Source organism: Rhipicephalus microplus, chromosome 3 (genome assembly GCF_043290135.1).
Source record: "Rhipicephalus microplus isolate Deutch F79 chromosome 3, USDA_Rmic, whole genome shotgun sequence".
NCBI lineage: Eukaryota > Metazoa > Arthropoda > Arachnida > Ixodida > Ixodidae > Rhipicephalus > Rhipicephalus microplus.
Window position 1 is genome coordinate 53084135 of NC_134702.1, and position 17919 is coordinate 53102053.

The window sequence follows — 17919 nt, forward strand, 5'->3', positions numbered from 1 at the left end:
ATAGATAGATAGATAGATAGATAGATAGATAGATAGATAGATAGATAGATAGATAGATAGATAGATAGATAGATAGATAGATAGATAGATAGATAGATAGATAGATAGATAGATAGATAGATAGATAGATAGATAGATAGATAGATAGATAGATAGATAGATAGATAGATAGATAGATAGATAGATAGATAGATAGAAGAAATCTACAGGGGATCAACTGCTACCATAGTGAATCATAAAGAAAGCAACAGAATACCAATTAAGAAGGGTGTAAGGCAGGGGGATACAATCTCCCCCGATGCTATCTTACAGGAAGTTTTCAGAGGCCTAGAACTGTTAAGTACCGAAAGAGTAGCAGTGAAATGATTATATATGTGGCATGTAGGTTATGGTTATGTAGGCCATCGCAGTTTTTGTGAGAACTCTAGTCCTTAATTAGGCATTTCATATTTTTCTGATTCGATCTTGTTTTCCAGGTGTGCAGATTGTTCGTAAATAAACGTCTGGTATTGTTTTACGTGTTCTGTTAGAGACCAGTCTAATTGATTCACAGTGATCACGTGGTAAACATAAAGAATCGTTTACATCGATCAGTAGTCACTGGCCAAGTCTGCGATGCTAACACTACCTGTGGCAGCACCATCATCACCACAACCAATAAACTATTTTTAAAACTACGTGCGTTTTACTGTACGGGACAGTGACCCTTGCTGGTTTATCTCTGCTACGCCTTCGAACAATGCATGACGCTGTGCTACGACCATAGAGTTTCCTAATATACACTAGAGGGAACTCTGGCGCTAGTGTCTAAGGGAGCTGCAACGCACGGCGCTTCAGTGAGCATGGGAATGATGGGTAGTACACACATTTGTCTAAACTTCGTACTTCTGGCCTGCTTTTGGCTCCGTGTGTGTTCGTGTGGCTTGAAGCCGTTTTCTAACGAAACAAAAATCGGCAAATGTTCAGCGATTGCGCTTCACCACCTTATATTTTTTCGAATTACCTTTCCAAATTGGGTCACGAAGTTCAAAAGGGTGGAATATTTTTTTTTCAAAACAAAATCGAAACACAGCAATAAACGAAGCCGCAAGTATGATTCGCCGCCCGCAAGTACGAAGACTAGGCAAATGTGTGTACTACTCATCATTCCCATGGTCGCTGAACGATCGCAGCGCCAGAGTGCCCTCTAGTTAATTTTGAGAAACTCTATGGCTACGACAACACAGCACTGCATGAGCGTGTGCCAAGAACTGGAAGTCCAGGCGCAATTCACGATACCAGTTGCTGAAATAGCGAGCCCAGCAAGTACATACGTAGCTTGGCTTGGTTCTCTCCCGCCGATTCTCCTCTACGAACTTTACACGTGCTAAGTCGAGGCGTGGCGAAGACAACTGCTGCCCACCAGAAACAGCCGTTTCGTATTACTGCTCCTTATTGCGGTAGATATCGAGCCTTAAATGCCCCATTATACGTGATAGTTTACGGGCGTCCCTCGTCCGCGGTGTCAACAGGGGCGATGCGAAAAATTATTCCGCGAAGGTATCAACACATGACGTCATCACAAAGTCATGCAAGGCGACATCACACGTTGACATCATCCCCATGACATCATTGCTTGGTCAATGTTGGGCCGACCCAATGCCACCTAGAAGGTTATCAGGCCTGCTCACCGCCGCCGTGACGTCACTCGTTTTTCCAGAGCGAGCACGTGTACGGGAATCTGTGAATCCATTGCCACCATCGTCTCCCAGTAAAAGATAAAGCCTTCGCGGCAAGGTTTACACGCTTAACAGCTTTATTCTGCTTTTTGGCTCAAAAAGGGCACTCGTTTAGGTGAATTATTGCGCTTCACAGCTTCTAGAAATTTACGTGTGAGTTATTTCTTCCACGAAAAGGGCACTGATTGTACGCTATCGAACGTGTAGTCGATCGATAAGAGCGAAATTTGATGGACCAACAAAGTGACGAAATAAGTATTGTGAATTTTATTGATTCTTTATTTACCAAACAAACACTATGTAGAGCATGCAGAGAAACTGTTCCTACTCATTTGGAAAGTTCTGCAGTTGTATTTGTACTCTTTCGAACATCTGTCTTCATAGAACCGTAGTTATTGAGGAGAACGTGTGCTGCTACAACAAGAATGTTATTCAGCACATTATCAGGGTCATGACAATTGTAAGAGAAAAAAAAATATTTCGTTTCACAAAAAAAAATCTTCTGATTGACACAAGAAGTGGTGTTTCCTCTTTTGCTCTGGGCCCTATCGCAGTGCATGGTACGTAGTTGGTCATATAACTGAGGTCCTGGGAAAAATGTTAGTACTGGGTCTATAATAAACCGCGTAGCTCCCGTGGGCGCTTCTATACTTCAATGCCGGTTCCTTTAGCGGTATATTTTCGGCAGTGGTCCTTAAATATTTTGGCTCGAAGTAGAAATTACAACTGAAAACCAAGTAAGAAAGCGCTTTACCATAAATGTAGACACGCGTCAAAATTTCAAGGAAACATAACATGCTAAGGTGCTTGCCACAATAATACTGCGATAAAGTGGTATGAATACCAGAAAGAAAATACTATGCACAAAACCGATGCATTAAGTCATTCCTTCCATTTTTATCAACCAAGTGAAGAGAAGTAACACAAGTCCGTTGAGCTAATCACCAATATCTAACTGTTTACCGACCCTGAAGGAGAAATGCTTGTTCTGATCAAGTACTGCCACGCGCGTTTATTAATTTAATGCGAGGTCTTACGCCAACAATTCAGAAGCACACATGACACCTTTATTCTAGAGCAAGAACGGAACATGGTGGAGATGGGGCCATTGAAACCAATTAGTAATAGGTGTTTATATGTGGGGTTTAACGTCCCGAAACCACCACATGATTATGAGAGACGCCATAGTGAAGTGCTTCGGAAATTTTGACCACCTGGGGTTCTTTAACGTGCACCCAAATCTGAGCACACGGGCCTACAACATTTCCGACTCCATCGGAAATGCAGCCGCCGCAGCAGGGATTCGATCCCGCGACCCGCGGGTCAGCAGCCGAGTACCTTAGCCACTAGATCACCACAGTGGGGTAGTAACCGGTGTTAAGAACACACGTACGTTCAGGTTACAAAGAAAACCAATGTCGACGTCAGCTTGACGAACGACACATTCTCATTTCGTTCTTTGGTTCTCCTTAGGAAACGAGAATGCTCGCAACTTCGGTCCCTTTGCCGCGATGATTGGCACGCAGCATCGCCCAACCGTTTGGCTTCACATCCGCACAAATTAATAATATCCAGTGCACAAAACACATCACATATTCACGCAGCAGGTTACGTAATACGGACACGGAAAAAGACGGTCTTCTCGAGTCGCCAACAAGCACACCAGCACGCCACAAAAACGTTCGTCGGGCATGCCAATCCACGTCTGTCGAGCAATGAGAGCAAGCGTAGGCACGCCTGTGCAGCAAAAGACGCCAGTCACAACGGAGTGACGTTAGAGGCCGAGGCAGACACAATGAGAGACAGGCCTGAAGTTATCTAGATAACACTGGCCGACCTCGGAGGCAGTGCTAAACAAGGTGAGGTGCAGCAAGCTTAGTACCGGCTCAGGAAAAAATTAGCGGTCCTGGATTCTGCTTTATTAACTCTGTGCCGGAGACATTCCAAAATTATGTTTGTTGCAAAAAGCTTTCGCAGGAGGGTGCGGGAGAAAGAGATGCGGAGATACAACTTTATTTATCCCATCTTATGGGAAACGCGTTGCGAGAAGGTGAGAGATCCTACTCGCGGTAGATTTCCTCTACCACCTCAACCCACCTCAAGATAGATTCCTGAAGGTCGTGGTTGTAGCTGCGCATGGCAGCCTCCCAAATGCTGCTGCCTACGTAGTTGTTCACGAAGGCTCGCTGGAAGGCAGGTTAAATTCATTGACCTGAAAAAAAGGCACGTTTCACCACGAGGGCTAAGAAATGAATGCGATTGCAATATCCCAAGTGTCCGGCGCAACACTATAGAGCTTTACAATTGGAAACCCGAGGAGCTAGGGGACTCAAGAAACTTGCGAGCCACCAGGACGCATGCGAAGAATGCAATCCACTCTGGGAATCTTGCTCTCGCATTGCCCCAAACCCTGTAGCGTCCTCCTTGGGCGGCAAATGAAACCGAAGAGCATGTGACCTCAAGAGAAGAAAATAAACATGGCCCTTGGCACTGTCTGTAGTGAATTGCGCCATTGGCAGACGAAACCACGACCCACATTCTCTGCTCACATCGATTCTGACCACACTGTAAAATATACACTTCCCTCCTATAACGTAAGCCTACAAGAGTCAAAGCGTTCCCACTCTCACACCACCCCGAGCCACAAGGCGCTCTTCTTTTTTCCTCGCTGGCAGGCCACGAGTGACGTGGCACCTACAACTCAAAAAGTCACAGCTTCGGCACAACGCTGAAGCAATGAATGTGATAGCAATCCATCACATTGTTATGCGAAGGGAAAAAGACTTAGGAACGATACAAAGTTTAGTGGACGTGCTGGAATATTAGTTTAGCTGCAACGTTTCTCGCACGCACAGCAGCACATTGTTCCTGTGTCTGGGCACGTATGCGAGTCCGCCTAGCTTCAGCGCGACTAGCATTCCGTTGTAGCTGTTCCGCAGGTGTTCATACAACACGGGTTATTATTCCATACGGCGTTTTTGCTGGCGTTTTGCCACCGTTTCCTTCCTTGGTGTCAGTCGACGTCGAAGATACCAATGACAGTAGCGAAAAGTACGGTTCCAATGCACTTCCCCAAAACGTTCACCACAGATTGTCCCAGACAATGCAGTGTAAGCGTTGACGCCGGAAGCAGCTAGATGGTGGGACAAGCTTTCTTGCTTGCTTGCTTAATAGCTTGCTTGTTCTTTTATATATGACTCCCATCCACCACGGAGGATTCGCTAGTTCTACCTTTCGGTCGAGCTACATGTCTCATTTCAGGAGCATAGCCCCTTAAGACGTATCCTTTCCCGGCGTCGTAATAGTAGTAGCCAATATGGTGGTGGCGATGGCGCTATGGCACTTGCACCATTAGTACTCGGATTGCTCACGAGATGGTGCTGCGGCGCTCGTTCTGATGCATTCTCTGGTGTGACAGAATACCCCTATAGGCTACACTCTTTCGTTGGCAGTCTGTAGGCTACGCGTTTGAGCGATGAAGACGGCGAAATGGGGGCTCAGAAAGCGGCTGCAGCATGTGCTCGCCGTCAATATCAGCAGGTAAGAGCCCGCGAAGTCACAGCTGCGCAAAAGCGCTGGCAAAAGGATCCCGAGCTGAGAGCCCACGAAACCGCGGTGAAACGCGCACAAAGTGTTTCTCGCGCCTTTACATGACGATTGACTGGGCAAGATATGCGGACGCTTCACGGTTTACCGATGTATACCTTCGGAGCTGCGCCCACTCATATCGTTCACTTCATAGATATGCCATGATTTTGGTTCGTGCTGCTTAACTACAAGCTAGTCATACAAGCTTTGTTCAAGAATGTTCCTTTCAAGTTCATTGACTGTAAGCCTGTGCTAAATGGTGTATATACATATATAGCTTGCCCTTAGTGAAATGGATTGCAAGAGTGGCGTGACCTAGTTGATTAGCGCAGCGCGCTGACGGGCAAGGGTTCGCTCGTTCGAATCTCCGGTGGGTTTCTTGGATTTTCTTTCTTCCGCTTTAGTTTTCTTCTTGCCTTATCCGGGACATGACGGCGATGGCGAAAATCAGCCGAGAGTGTCTATAGAATTGCTATTGCAACAGTTATCGGCAACTATAGCCTGTGTCACCGGCAATGCGAATGAAACGCAGCGCGGACAACGTGCAGCATGTACTGTGTCTCTTGCGAATAAGCCTCTTGCGAATAAGTCTCTTGCGAATAAAAACCTTGTATAAATCTGTCCTTTCTCTTAATTGATTCATTGAGCAAGGCTTGACATCGAATTCACTCAGAATTTTTTGTGCGATTACTGTATTGCATGAGGGGGGGGGGGGCAGAAAATTAGGTGGGCAGATGACATTAAGAAGTTTGCCATTATAACGTGGCAGCAGAAAGCATAGGACCGGGTTCAGTGACTGAACATAGGAGAATCTTTGCCTTGCATTGGGCGCAATAAGGCTATTGATTATATTTCCGAGCACGGGTTACCCTGTAGTGTGTTGTGTTGTAGTGCCATCATCACCATCATCATTTCTCAATCACCGCGCCGCGCCTCTCGCGCAGCTGAGGCTAGCTCGAGCTGCGCGAGGATTAGAACGAGCTCACGCACCTGGCGCGTCGGGCGTGGACAGCCACCGCGGCTCCTCTTCAGGCGTGGAATAAAGTGGTGAGATCAGCACGGTCCCGTCGGCCGCCTTCGACGCCGTCTCACGTCTCTCTTCCATCGCCGCTACATTGGTGACCCGGAGAACACGCCCTTCGCCGAACGGCCCGCTGCCATGTTCCCGCAACTCTGCCCGCCAGTGCCGCCGTTCCAATCGACCTACCCCAAGGTATGGTTCATGCAGCTCGATGCCGTTCTTGCGCTTGATGGCGTCACGGACCAGCCGCTGATGCACGCCATTCTTCAAGACGCCCTTCCGGTAGAGTTGCGTCATCTCTCTGGCACTTCAACCTCCAGCAAGCAGCCTTACGATGACCTCTGCTCTGCCGTGCTTGCCAGCTATGGCCTCACCTACCACCCGCTGCCGTTTACCCGCGACTTTCAGGTTTTCCCTGCGTAGCAGCGTGCTGGACCCTCCGGCCCGAACCTCTCATCTGACCGCAACCTAACTTCCCCGACAACGTCTCACTCCACCTTGGGTCCGGCCGCTAGCGCAGTGAGTCTCCCACCCGGTCACAGATCCGACGAGGTTCTTGAAGTCGTTCCTGCTGCCGACAACCTGTCCACCACGCAGTGCGTTTTTTCGAAGTCCTCGGCCGATGGACCACGGACACACGAACAAGCGACCAGCGCTGCACTACTACCACCGAGATACGCGGCCATACTCCAGTCAGCACAAGCCTGGCAGCCTCAATTCGACCCGCCACTGCCCCCGTTCCGGACCTCTCGCCTAGAGTCGTGGTTCGAGGAGTTTGCGGCGGCCTTGTATCACAACGGCATCTGGACCCAAGAGCTCATGTACGAGGTATTGGAATACCATCTTCCACATGACCTCAAACACCACCTCACATACTTCTGCTGGAGCCCTCGCCCGTACGATCACTTTCGAGATGCCGTGCTCAAGTTTTACGGCCTTAAACATGCTCCTCCTCCCAAAAATGACACAACTGCACCTGGCTCATCACCTTCCAGGACGCCTCTCGCCCCAGAGCCAGTCCAGACCATTCCCCTGCCGGCAATTGGCCACATATATTCGACACCGGCCGCTGCCCCGTGCACCGTCGCATTCGCTGCAGAGACTTGGTCAGCTGAACTGTCTGTCCCGGGCGATTCGATGACCTCAGCTGGGCCAGCTGACCTCCCTGCAGACTCCCCGCCTGTCCCGGCACCTGTGGAGGCCCGCGACACCACTCACACTATGGACCCAGAGCCCGCTGTGACACTCCACGCCATCAGTTTCCCCTGCACACCGGTGCCTGCTGCTCAAAACCTCGTGGACTGCCAGCACCTACTAACATCATCCTCGATGTGTCCTACAGAAGTTCAAGCCCCTGAGCATGCACGGCTGAACGTGCATGATGCTGTGACCATGTCAGGAAATCCCGAGGGCCGTACGCCTGGTTCACCACAGGTGGAGCACACCGTGCATGCCCCAACAGATGCGCAGTTAAACCATCCGCCTACCACTACGTACGCGTGCTTGAGCATTTCAACGCCGTCGATGGCTCATGACAACTGTGACGCCACATACCCGCCGCTCGATCTCGCATCACCAAACGTCGGTTCTAGCTCGAACAACGCGACGACTCATCGGCGTACGCCTGTGCGTTACACATCGTCAAAGGTCAAAAAAAGCAATCCATCAGTGCCCTCTGAGCCGACTAGTTATCACTATAAACCATGTCGCACTTCATCGGTCCAAAGCGCACCGTTTCCAACTTATCTGCACCCTACTCGGCCGACCAGGCGCCCGCCGCAGCCGGTAATGTGCCACCGGAAGCGACGGTACCAGCACGGTAAACACCCTACCAGGGTTGACCGCACTCCCTGTCGACGTTCCCACCAGCTCCAACAAGGAAGTAACACTAGACCCTCTGGACTGGCCGTACTACGCTCATGCTACAGTCCATCTTTTAAACATCAGTGTCCGAGTGCGCGCGACAATCGACCGCACCGAAATGGCCCGTGTGTGTTCTCGGCCCTTGACCATTTTTCGCCTTGTCGTTGGTACTCGCTATCGACAAAAGTGTCCCTTCATCACGACCCTCGCCCGCTCCTTCCAACAGCGTGCCTGCGTAGCCACCCTCGTCCGCTGCGCCATTCCCAGTGTCGCCCGCCAGAGACCCGCTGCTTACCGATGGCCCATCAACTTTGACAACCTGGACTTTCCAAATGAACACTTTATGGATTGTCGTTCATGTATATAGCTTTTGTCACTATCTTTCTTTTTTTTCATATGCCTTCAAATCGCGCAAAGCGCTAGGGGGGGAGCCCTGTAGTGCCATCATCACCATCATCATTTCTGAATCACCGCGCCGCGCCTTTCGCGCAGCTGAGGCTAGCTCGAGCTGCGCGAGGATTAGAACGAGCTCACGCACCTGGCGCGTCGGACGTGGACAGCCACCGCGGCTCCTCTTCAGGCGTGGAATAAAGTGGCGACATCAGCACGGCCCCGTCGGCCGCCTTCGACGCCGTCTCACGTCTCTCTTCTCTCGCCGCTACAGTGTCATAGCAATAGAGTGCATATTTAACATTGGCAGTTATGTTTGCTCTAAATATAGGCTCTTAACATTCCAATTCATATAGGATACTACGATTATTAGGAACATACTGTGTAATTTTCATATTTTAAATTTTGGTACGTGTCGCTTCTCGTGCGTTTCACCCAACGTCAGGTAATATTGTACCCTTACTACACGCGAAAACGCATAACGTGTACCTGTCTAAAGCAGCACGCTGGTCAGCGATGGGTCACAAGTTCGAATCCTCGGTCACGAGCATAGACTTCTTTATTTTTTGTTACGTCGCTTTTATGTATATATGCATACATATACATATACAGGACATGACGGTGACAGCAACGGCAAAAACCCAATGTGTGTTCATATAATTGATAAATAAGAGGAACAACGTTGCTCTCATCTTCTAGTAAACAGGGGGCGAATACCAAAGGTGCTCTGTAATTGTTTTTCAGCAGGTAGGAACTCAGTTCTAAAGATAATAGACAATCCACAAAGTCACTGTGATAAAAGAGTTGACTTTCGCTGTATAACTAAGACGTTTAGTAATGTCACGGTGACTTTGGTGACCTAGATATGCGGGCAACGTCCGTAATCGCAGATGAGCAGTGTTCCGCGAGTCTCCGGTTGTCAACCTGACAAACACCTCTATACTTCGTTCCATACATCGTGTGCAACGCTGTGGAAGCTATGCAAGGAGATCGATCAGCAAAATATGCAAATACGTGCATTTCGCGCTTTATTTCGTTGTTTTAAACGTGGCCTCCGCAACAGGCTCCAGTCACGCGACCTTAAACGATCACAAAGGCTTTGATGCAAAAACAATAGACTCTGAACTGTCCACAACAAGCCATTGACAACCTCATAAATCCAGAAGTTCGTTCTTTCCTAAGGCATGAAGCATCTTCATTTATTACGTACTTAATGGTCTAAAAACGAAAATAATATTAATTGATCTGTTTTGATGACATGTGAAATTTAGCGGACCAGAACCAGCACACGTGTATGAGAGACGCTGTAGTGGAGGGCTTCGAAAATTTCGACCATCTGAGGTTCTTTCACGTTCACCTAATTATGAGCGCATAGGCCTACGGCATTTTCGCCTCGATACAAAATGCAGCCGCTGCAGACGGGATTCGATCCCGGGACCTGCGGGTCAGAAGCCGAGTACCATAGCCACTAGTTCACAGCGGTGGGGTAAAGCGGAAAAAAAAAACAAGAAAAACCTACAAAATCGTATTGAGGTTGGGGTAATCAGTGGACTATTTTTTCATGTGAATGCAACTTTTCAAAAAAGTCTCGCTAGCATCCGTAACGTGGCATCTGGTGTATTTAACAGTCTGTAGTGGGTTTTAATTACGTAGCATGAGGTGTGCGCAATATTGCAAATTAAATAAGAAGCGAAGTCCATCGTTACTGCACTTCTTCCTCTGTAAAGTGCGCTTTTCTTTCTTTTTTGTTATCAATTTTTAATACTCTAAATGTCTAAAAAATTAAAATAGTCTGTCCTTGACCCATCCCCCTGAGTGGGTATGAGCCATGGCGGAGACATTATCATCATCATTCTAGGTGGATTAAGAAGGAGGAAACAAGTGAGCGGAGATGACAATCTAACTCTCTCGAAAATATTCATGGCATCTTCAGAAAATCAAGATCACGACAGGCAGAAAGGGACTACGCCGGGGGAGCAGTCTACGAAGGCATCAGGTTTGCCATACGACACGCTTTTTTTTGTGCCAGTGTGATCACGCAAGTAGGCGTAGCCTTTGCGATCCTATGCGCTCATTCTTGACCCTCCGCGACTAACTGTTAACGTTGCTTATGGCACTGTTACTTCTTTCATGGCTTGTACATTACGCACGGATTGAAACGCGCCACCATTATTGAAGAGAGAGAGAGAAAAAGAAACGACTTTAATAAAGATTTTAATGTCTGCTTATGAGTGACTGATCAATGTCATTGTCACGCCAGTGCAAATATCACCGCTAAAGCTAATGTTGGCCTTGATTTATACGAGATGAATTAAAATAACGTCGATGTGGTACGAACTGCAGACGCTGGAAGCAAAAGTGCATGCATCACTAACCCATAAAATTTCGCGTTTGAACCCTTAAGAACACTATAGTTGTACAGCGTGGAACACGTGGTCCACCTTTAGACATGTCTGAAAGTTTGCTCCTAACAGAGCGCGTCTTCTGACGTCGATATAATCTCGCATGTTCGACGGCCACTACGAGTCCCGCCTGGGAAACGCCAGCAGAGAGCATAGCATCTGACATTCCTTCATTAAGGAACACCTGGGTGCCGAAGACCTGGAAAGTAGTGACCGCAGTGCTGTGTAGGCGGAATAAATTTTATGGGAAAATATACGGCAGCAACAATACTCGAGACTTTTTTTTTTCTGGCATAAACTTCAATGGGTGTAATACACCGTATTTGATAACATCGCTATAGGGTGACTATGGTGACAGACCGTGACACAAAAGGATATTATTATATGAATAGATGTTTATTTATTGCTTTCTTGACGTCTCCGATAATTCAGAATTCGGTTACCTCGGGACTTTTTTCAGGTTCCATGAAATCTGCATTACGAAGAATTTTCTGCATTATAAAATTTATAAGACACCGGAAGAAGGGCCTCCTTTGAAATGACAACGTTAGCCGACATTTTCTACAAGCTTACTGCCCCCTCCCCGATATTAAAAAAAATCGCAGCATATCCACAGAGTGCATGATGATGAGTGGGGTGAAGTGTCCATCCATCCATTCGTTCTTGCTTCCGTCCATCCGTGCGTCCGCCTGTGTGACCGTCAATGCGTCCATCCGTCCGGGTGTGCGTCCGTCCGGGTGTGCGTCCTTGCGTCCGTCCATGCGTCCATCTACCCATCCATTCATCTGTGCGTCAATCCGTGCATCTGTCTGTCTCCATCCCTCTGTCCATCTAGAGAGAACTCCAAGTACCGTCATCCCGCATCTTTTCATCATATATTCAGCGTAAGAAGTACCGCCATTCAGCGGACATTCTAAAGACTCAACGAGAGGTGGCACTCGCGCACTTTCTTACGGCCTGTTCTTTGTGCCTACTTTCAACCTTTCACCACCTCTAGTTCATGGCTATAGTCTCCTATACACAGGGCACTATATCCATGTCACTGCGGGCCAGCCCTCGCTAAATGTTGCTAACACCAAGGAGGTCAAGCCCAGCGAGTTTAATGTGGCAACCCTTTCTGGTCAGATAGTGCCCAAAGTGCGTCCTTCCGATATTAGTTTTTTTTTAAGCATCAAATTCAAGAGAAATTGTATTAAAGATTAAGTCATTAAATCACGTCTTGAAGTTATTTCATCAGCAACAACTATTTTTTTAATTATGACTGACATGCATGGGTTTTCTCCTCAATTGAAAAGGGTGCGCGCGTTCTGCTCCTCTAGTCCAGCCGTGGAGGTGGCTACTTACTATACTACGACGACTACTACATACATCGCGGACGCACGACCCACGGCATAGAGAGCTTCACCCCCAAAAATTGTCCCGGTGCTCAGCGGGTTTAAGTTGCGTGGCGGCGGCTCACTGACAGAGGCGAGTTAGACACATGATGTAAAGAAACATTTGTACGCGCCCTGCTTTGCTACGCTTTCATATCAGTCCGCCATCCAGTAACGTTCTATTGCAATTCCACACGACGCCATTCGAAATCTATCTATCTATCTATCTATCTATCTATCTATCTATCTATCTATCTATATATCTATCTATCTATCTATCTATCTATCTATCTATCTATCTATCTATCTATCTATCTATCTATCTATCTAGCCGCCTACGACATTTAGCTCTTCTGGCCGTTTCGATGATGGTATCGATACCAAACTTGGTATGGCATAACATTACGGTATGAGGAACATATTTGACTTGTCATAACATGAAAATTATTACATTTATGTCATGAATATCATGTTTTACATTTCATGGTCGTGCAGCTCTTGCGGTGGTTTCGTTCACAAGGCATGTTGAAAACCTGGTGTGGTATTGCATGATTGCATGGCAAACACAAGCGACCAACGCTAACATCAAAATCATGACATGCGTGTCATGTAACAACATGACTACATGTCACGCTCATGATGCGGTGGCGGCCATTTCGCTAGCTTCATTTATACCAAACTTAATATTACGGGACGTGAAGACGAAGGTATGATACTGCTGCAAACATGATAATCACGAGATGCGTGTCATGTAACAACATGACTACATGCTACGCTCATGATGTGCTCACGGCTGTTTCGCTAGCTTCACATGTACCAAACTCGGTATTACGTGACGCGAACAGACGACATCGGTAAATGACACATCCGAACATGATTATCGCGACATGCGTGTCATGTAACCACATGACTACATGCCACACTGATGTGCTCACGGCCGTTTCGCTAGCTTCACATATGTCAAATTTGGTATTTCGTGACTCCAATGGATACAACTGGTGCAAACATGATAATCATGAGATGCGTGTTATGGGAGAACATGACTACATGCCACAGTCAAGGGACCAATACATTTGGACGTAATGCGGTACGCATGCTCGCCGGCGTTCATTTCGTCACGTCACGCCGGCGTTGCCACGCCAGGCGCCGGTCCTGCCGTAGACTCGCAGGCACGCGCCGTGCTGCGTTGCTTTGACGCATGCGCGTTTCAGTGCGTCCGGCTCCCTCCGTCACGAAAATAGATAGAGGCAGTGTTGTCTGGGTAACGCATCGGCACGAAATGCAGCATGTCGTATTTCGCGCCGGTTACCGTCGGGCCACGCCGACGGACGCTGGTCGCGCCTGGTGTCAGACTATAAGTGCTCGCGTCCTGCTAACGTAGCGTCGCTGTGCTCAGCGTGCGCGCGCGTCAACGCTACATTGGATCATATCAGGCCCTTCATGATGCAGTCGTGGTCGTTTTACTAGCTCCACATATACCAATTTCGGTGTTACGTGACGGCAATGGATGTTGAAATATGTGACTGGTGCAAACATGATAATTTTGACACGCGTGTTATTTAGGAACATGATAACATACCATGCTCATAGCGTGCTCGCGGCCGTTTTCCTAACTCCACATATACTAAATTTGGTATCACGTGAAGTGAATAGATGACGAAGGTAAACGACACGTCCAAACATGATAATCATGACACGGAAGTCATGTACGGCACCATTTACCTCCACCTGGTAACGTTTTGTTTATTTTAAAATGACATATCAACATTTCTCATTCGTGCTTCGCATATCATCGATTCCCACAGTACGTGGGATCTGCCATTTTTTTTTATTTATTCTTCTGGAGAGAGGAGGAGTGTGAATTCTCGTAAATACCAAAAAATGAATCTTGGTGATTGTGTCGTTAGACACGTTTCAGCGTAGCAGTTAAATACTAAGCCTAATTCTCAGGCCACGCAGTCATAGCTTACGGGTTGTGTTGATCGTGTAATTTGGTACGGTGGTTTCTTCTTTCTCTTTCACTGTATATAGTTCCGACCTCTGATATAAACCTAAAAGGGAAGTGAACGATTGTGCCTATCATGTTTGTTTGTCATTTGTGCAAGAAGTTCCACGCTACAAAGCTTGTCATTGCGATAGGTGTGTTTGCTACAGCTATTCATCCCCGGCATCGAACGATGCCATGAACGCGGCTATTCTGAAGTCCCTTAGTCTATCCAGCCATTATGATCTAGTTGGCCTCTCATACGACGCCGTATGCTATGCACCCTGTGCTATATATCATTCTATTCTCTATAATCCTGTGCCATATATACGGTATTATACTAGACACTATATATGCAAGAAGTGTTGCGTATAGCGGTGAACGAAAGCATGGGTGAAGCTGATATAACTAGAGTCGTTCCAGTGGTAAAACGTATATAAAAGCATTGAGCTTGTATGAATAAAGAAAGAAAAGGAAACAAAGAAAACGAGATTGGCAGGTTGCTAGACTTTGCCATACAGCCCAAGACCGGTTTCATCGGCGGATCATGGGAGAGTCCTTTGCCCTGCAGTGGGTGTAGCCAGGCCGATAATAATTATTATGATGATGATGAGCATACAGAGTAATACCTATTCTTTTACCACACCATATCAACGTGCACTACACGAAGACAGGTCGACTTGTCAAAACTGGTTCACGCGACAACACTGTTTAAGCATTTCAAATGAATAGTCTATACTGCACTATATTACACAATATCGTACAGTGTTGTAATACTGTGTTGTACTAAGCTATATTATACCATACTATACTATACCATTGCTATGCTATAGGTGCCACGTCCCCAGAGTCTCCGAGTCGACCTCCTGCCCGGGCCATCACGCAATCGCCTGGAGCAGCCGCTAGGACGACGGATAGGTCCACGTCTTGGGCATCTCTTAGTGCGCAGCTGCCAGGCATCGGGTCTGTTGGGAGTTCCGGGGAGCGTTCTTCGCCAATATCATCGGATGTGAACGTGGAAATCACTGTGAAGACTGGTCACACCGAGCTCCAACATAAGCACGACGTGTCGTCGCAGCCTACCTCCGCAACGTCGAACTCAAAAACACTTTCGAGGATGTCTGGGATGAAACTCCGCTCGCATACGCCGCACAGTTGCTCAGCGACCTTCTCTAAGGAAGCTTCGAGAGAACCAATGAAGCGTGCGGCTGATAAGCGTCTGTCGGTGCTAGAGGACAAGGTAACGAGATACCATGTATAGCTGGAACGCCACCTTGATGTTTGATTCATGTACTTGCGCTCCTGCGCTTAACCATGACTGCGCAGAATTTTATTGTCTATGTGTGTGTTTGTGGGAGGGTGGGGAAGCCCCTTCCTAGTTTCTTAAGAGGGAGGGGGACGCTAAGTGTGCACACCATACTTTGGGGGCTGCTGCAATCAACGTTCGCCCCCCCACCCCACCCCTTGAAGGGGAACCCTGCTTGCGCATGACTATGCCTGGCACTATCTATTCGTGTGACACTGTACACTTCAGAATAATCCAGTAATAATATCTGAGGCTTTAAGCGGCCCAACCAGGATAAGATTGTGAATAGCGCTGGAATGGAGGGGCCAGAGGGGCTGCACGCCACCGGCAGCAACTGTATACTTACCCCCGTATTCTAGAACCTCCCTTCACTCAACGCTTCGCCTTCACTTGAGAGAGCCGATGGGAGCGTCATCTATAGGTACGGCAAGTCACTGCACATGAGCGATAGTCTGCTGCGATTCTTCAGTAGTGCAGCGTCATTTTTTGCCGAGTGGTAGTGCAGTGCTCAACTCTGTCAAGTGAAGGGTGAAAGTCGAGTCGAGGAGCGTTTGTGAATGCGGGGCTTAGACCTGCCACGCATGACCTCCCTCTGTGGCGCGCGCTGTATCTTGTACAGCGATCAGCACAGTGCTGACGCATTTGTACGTGTTGTGTTCTCACCGCTCGGATGTCGATAAACCGCATCAAAGTCACTTCACTCGATGCAGCGGCCGCGTTTTTTTTACGCCAGCATTTTGTTGACTTGCGCAAGGTTGTATGCTAAATGAGTGAGCCGCCAGCCTTATTTCATGTCACATTCCAATCTGTCCATATCACATTCATTGCATCGCCTTGCGGTGACAATCACTTTCTTGAAGATGCCCCAATCATTTGAATCAGAATTAGCGTTCTCGAGAGGCCTGCGTGAGGCACTTTACCGAAGCCTGCACATGCTTTTCAGCACGCTACAACCACATCTGCAGCGGAAGGCAGCAGCTACTCCCGCATGCCAGCTAGAGCAGCTTCTGACAAAAGGTCGTTGAGCGTTTCCCTGCCGGTCCTTTCAGTCCCGAGCACCGACACTACGACCCCGCTGTCGCAACACAGCGCTGTTTCGTAAGTCATTATCGAGCTTTCGTTTAGGTAACTTGTTTGTTTGCTTGCTTGATTGTTTGTTTGTTTGTTTGTTTGTTTGTTTGCTTGTTTGTTTGTTTGGTTGGTTGGTTGTGTGTACCTAATGAGTGAGTGAGTGAGTCAGTGAGTGATTCAGTGAGTGAGCACCATAAAGAAGCCAATATCGAGTGTACGATTCAGAGCGTGTGCGCCACACACTTCAAGCTGCAACATTTGTATACTTTTCAGTATATCTCGCACATACCGCGTCTGCAGACATACCATCTGTATGGTGAGCTTTTCAAAATCATTAGTCAATCTAACTGTAGTTGATGTAAGCACAAAAATACTGAGATTAAAATAAAAATCTCATTTTTCTCATCCGTTGCACGTTGCGCAACTTTTGTGACTACATGCAGCCAGGAAGCTCGCCGAGCGGAAGCGAAACATACCATCGCGTCCACAGGCCGTGCCGCGGAGTTGCCAAATGAACTTGACCATCACGGTTGGAACGGAGTCGTTGCTCACAATTTCTTAGGCGCTGTGAAAAACTTACGTGTGCATTGCTTTCGAGGTGCTCGTCAAACCTGTCCCATACGAGACAAGTTAATTGCGCACTCCGCGTTCCTCAACACACAAATAAATATGAAGCAACACGTTAATTGATCGTATTCACACTAAACATGCAGGACTCGGCAGCAACGATGGCGTCACTCGCTAGCAACTTGTTAGTACGACAATCCTGTCAGGCAGACAGGATTGTCGTATACATATACTTGGAATGCCGTTCAGTTATTACGTCTTGTGTAGCGCACACAGTATATTGAAAAACATCGTTGATGCACGGTAACGGAGCCGGAATACAACGTCTCACACCACGGTAAATAATGAAGTAGCGAGCATTTCGCACTTTACATGGTACTGGAAACTATCGCACAGCACGCCACCCATAGTTTGTAGGCATTTCAAATTAAGAACGGCGACGAGAGCATGAACTGGAATGTCCTCGTCCGCTCCAATGGTCATCTACATACACAGAGTGTTCTTTTTGACGTTTTTTTTTCTTTAAAGTGTACTTACCATTTTTGGGGGCCATGAGTACCTAGAACCTGTTTGCTTCGTGTATAACATCAAGAGTTTTGTATTGAAAAACTCTGATTTAAGCACAACTGAGCTTCG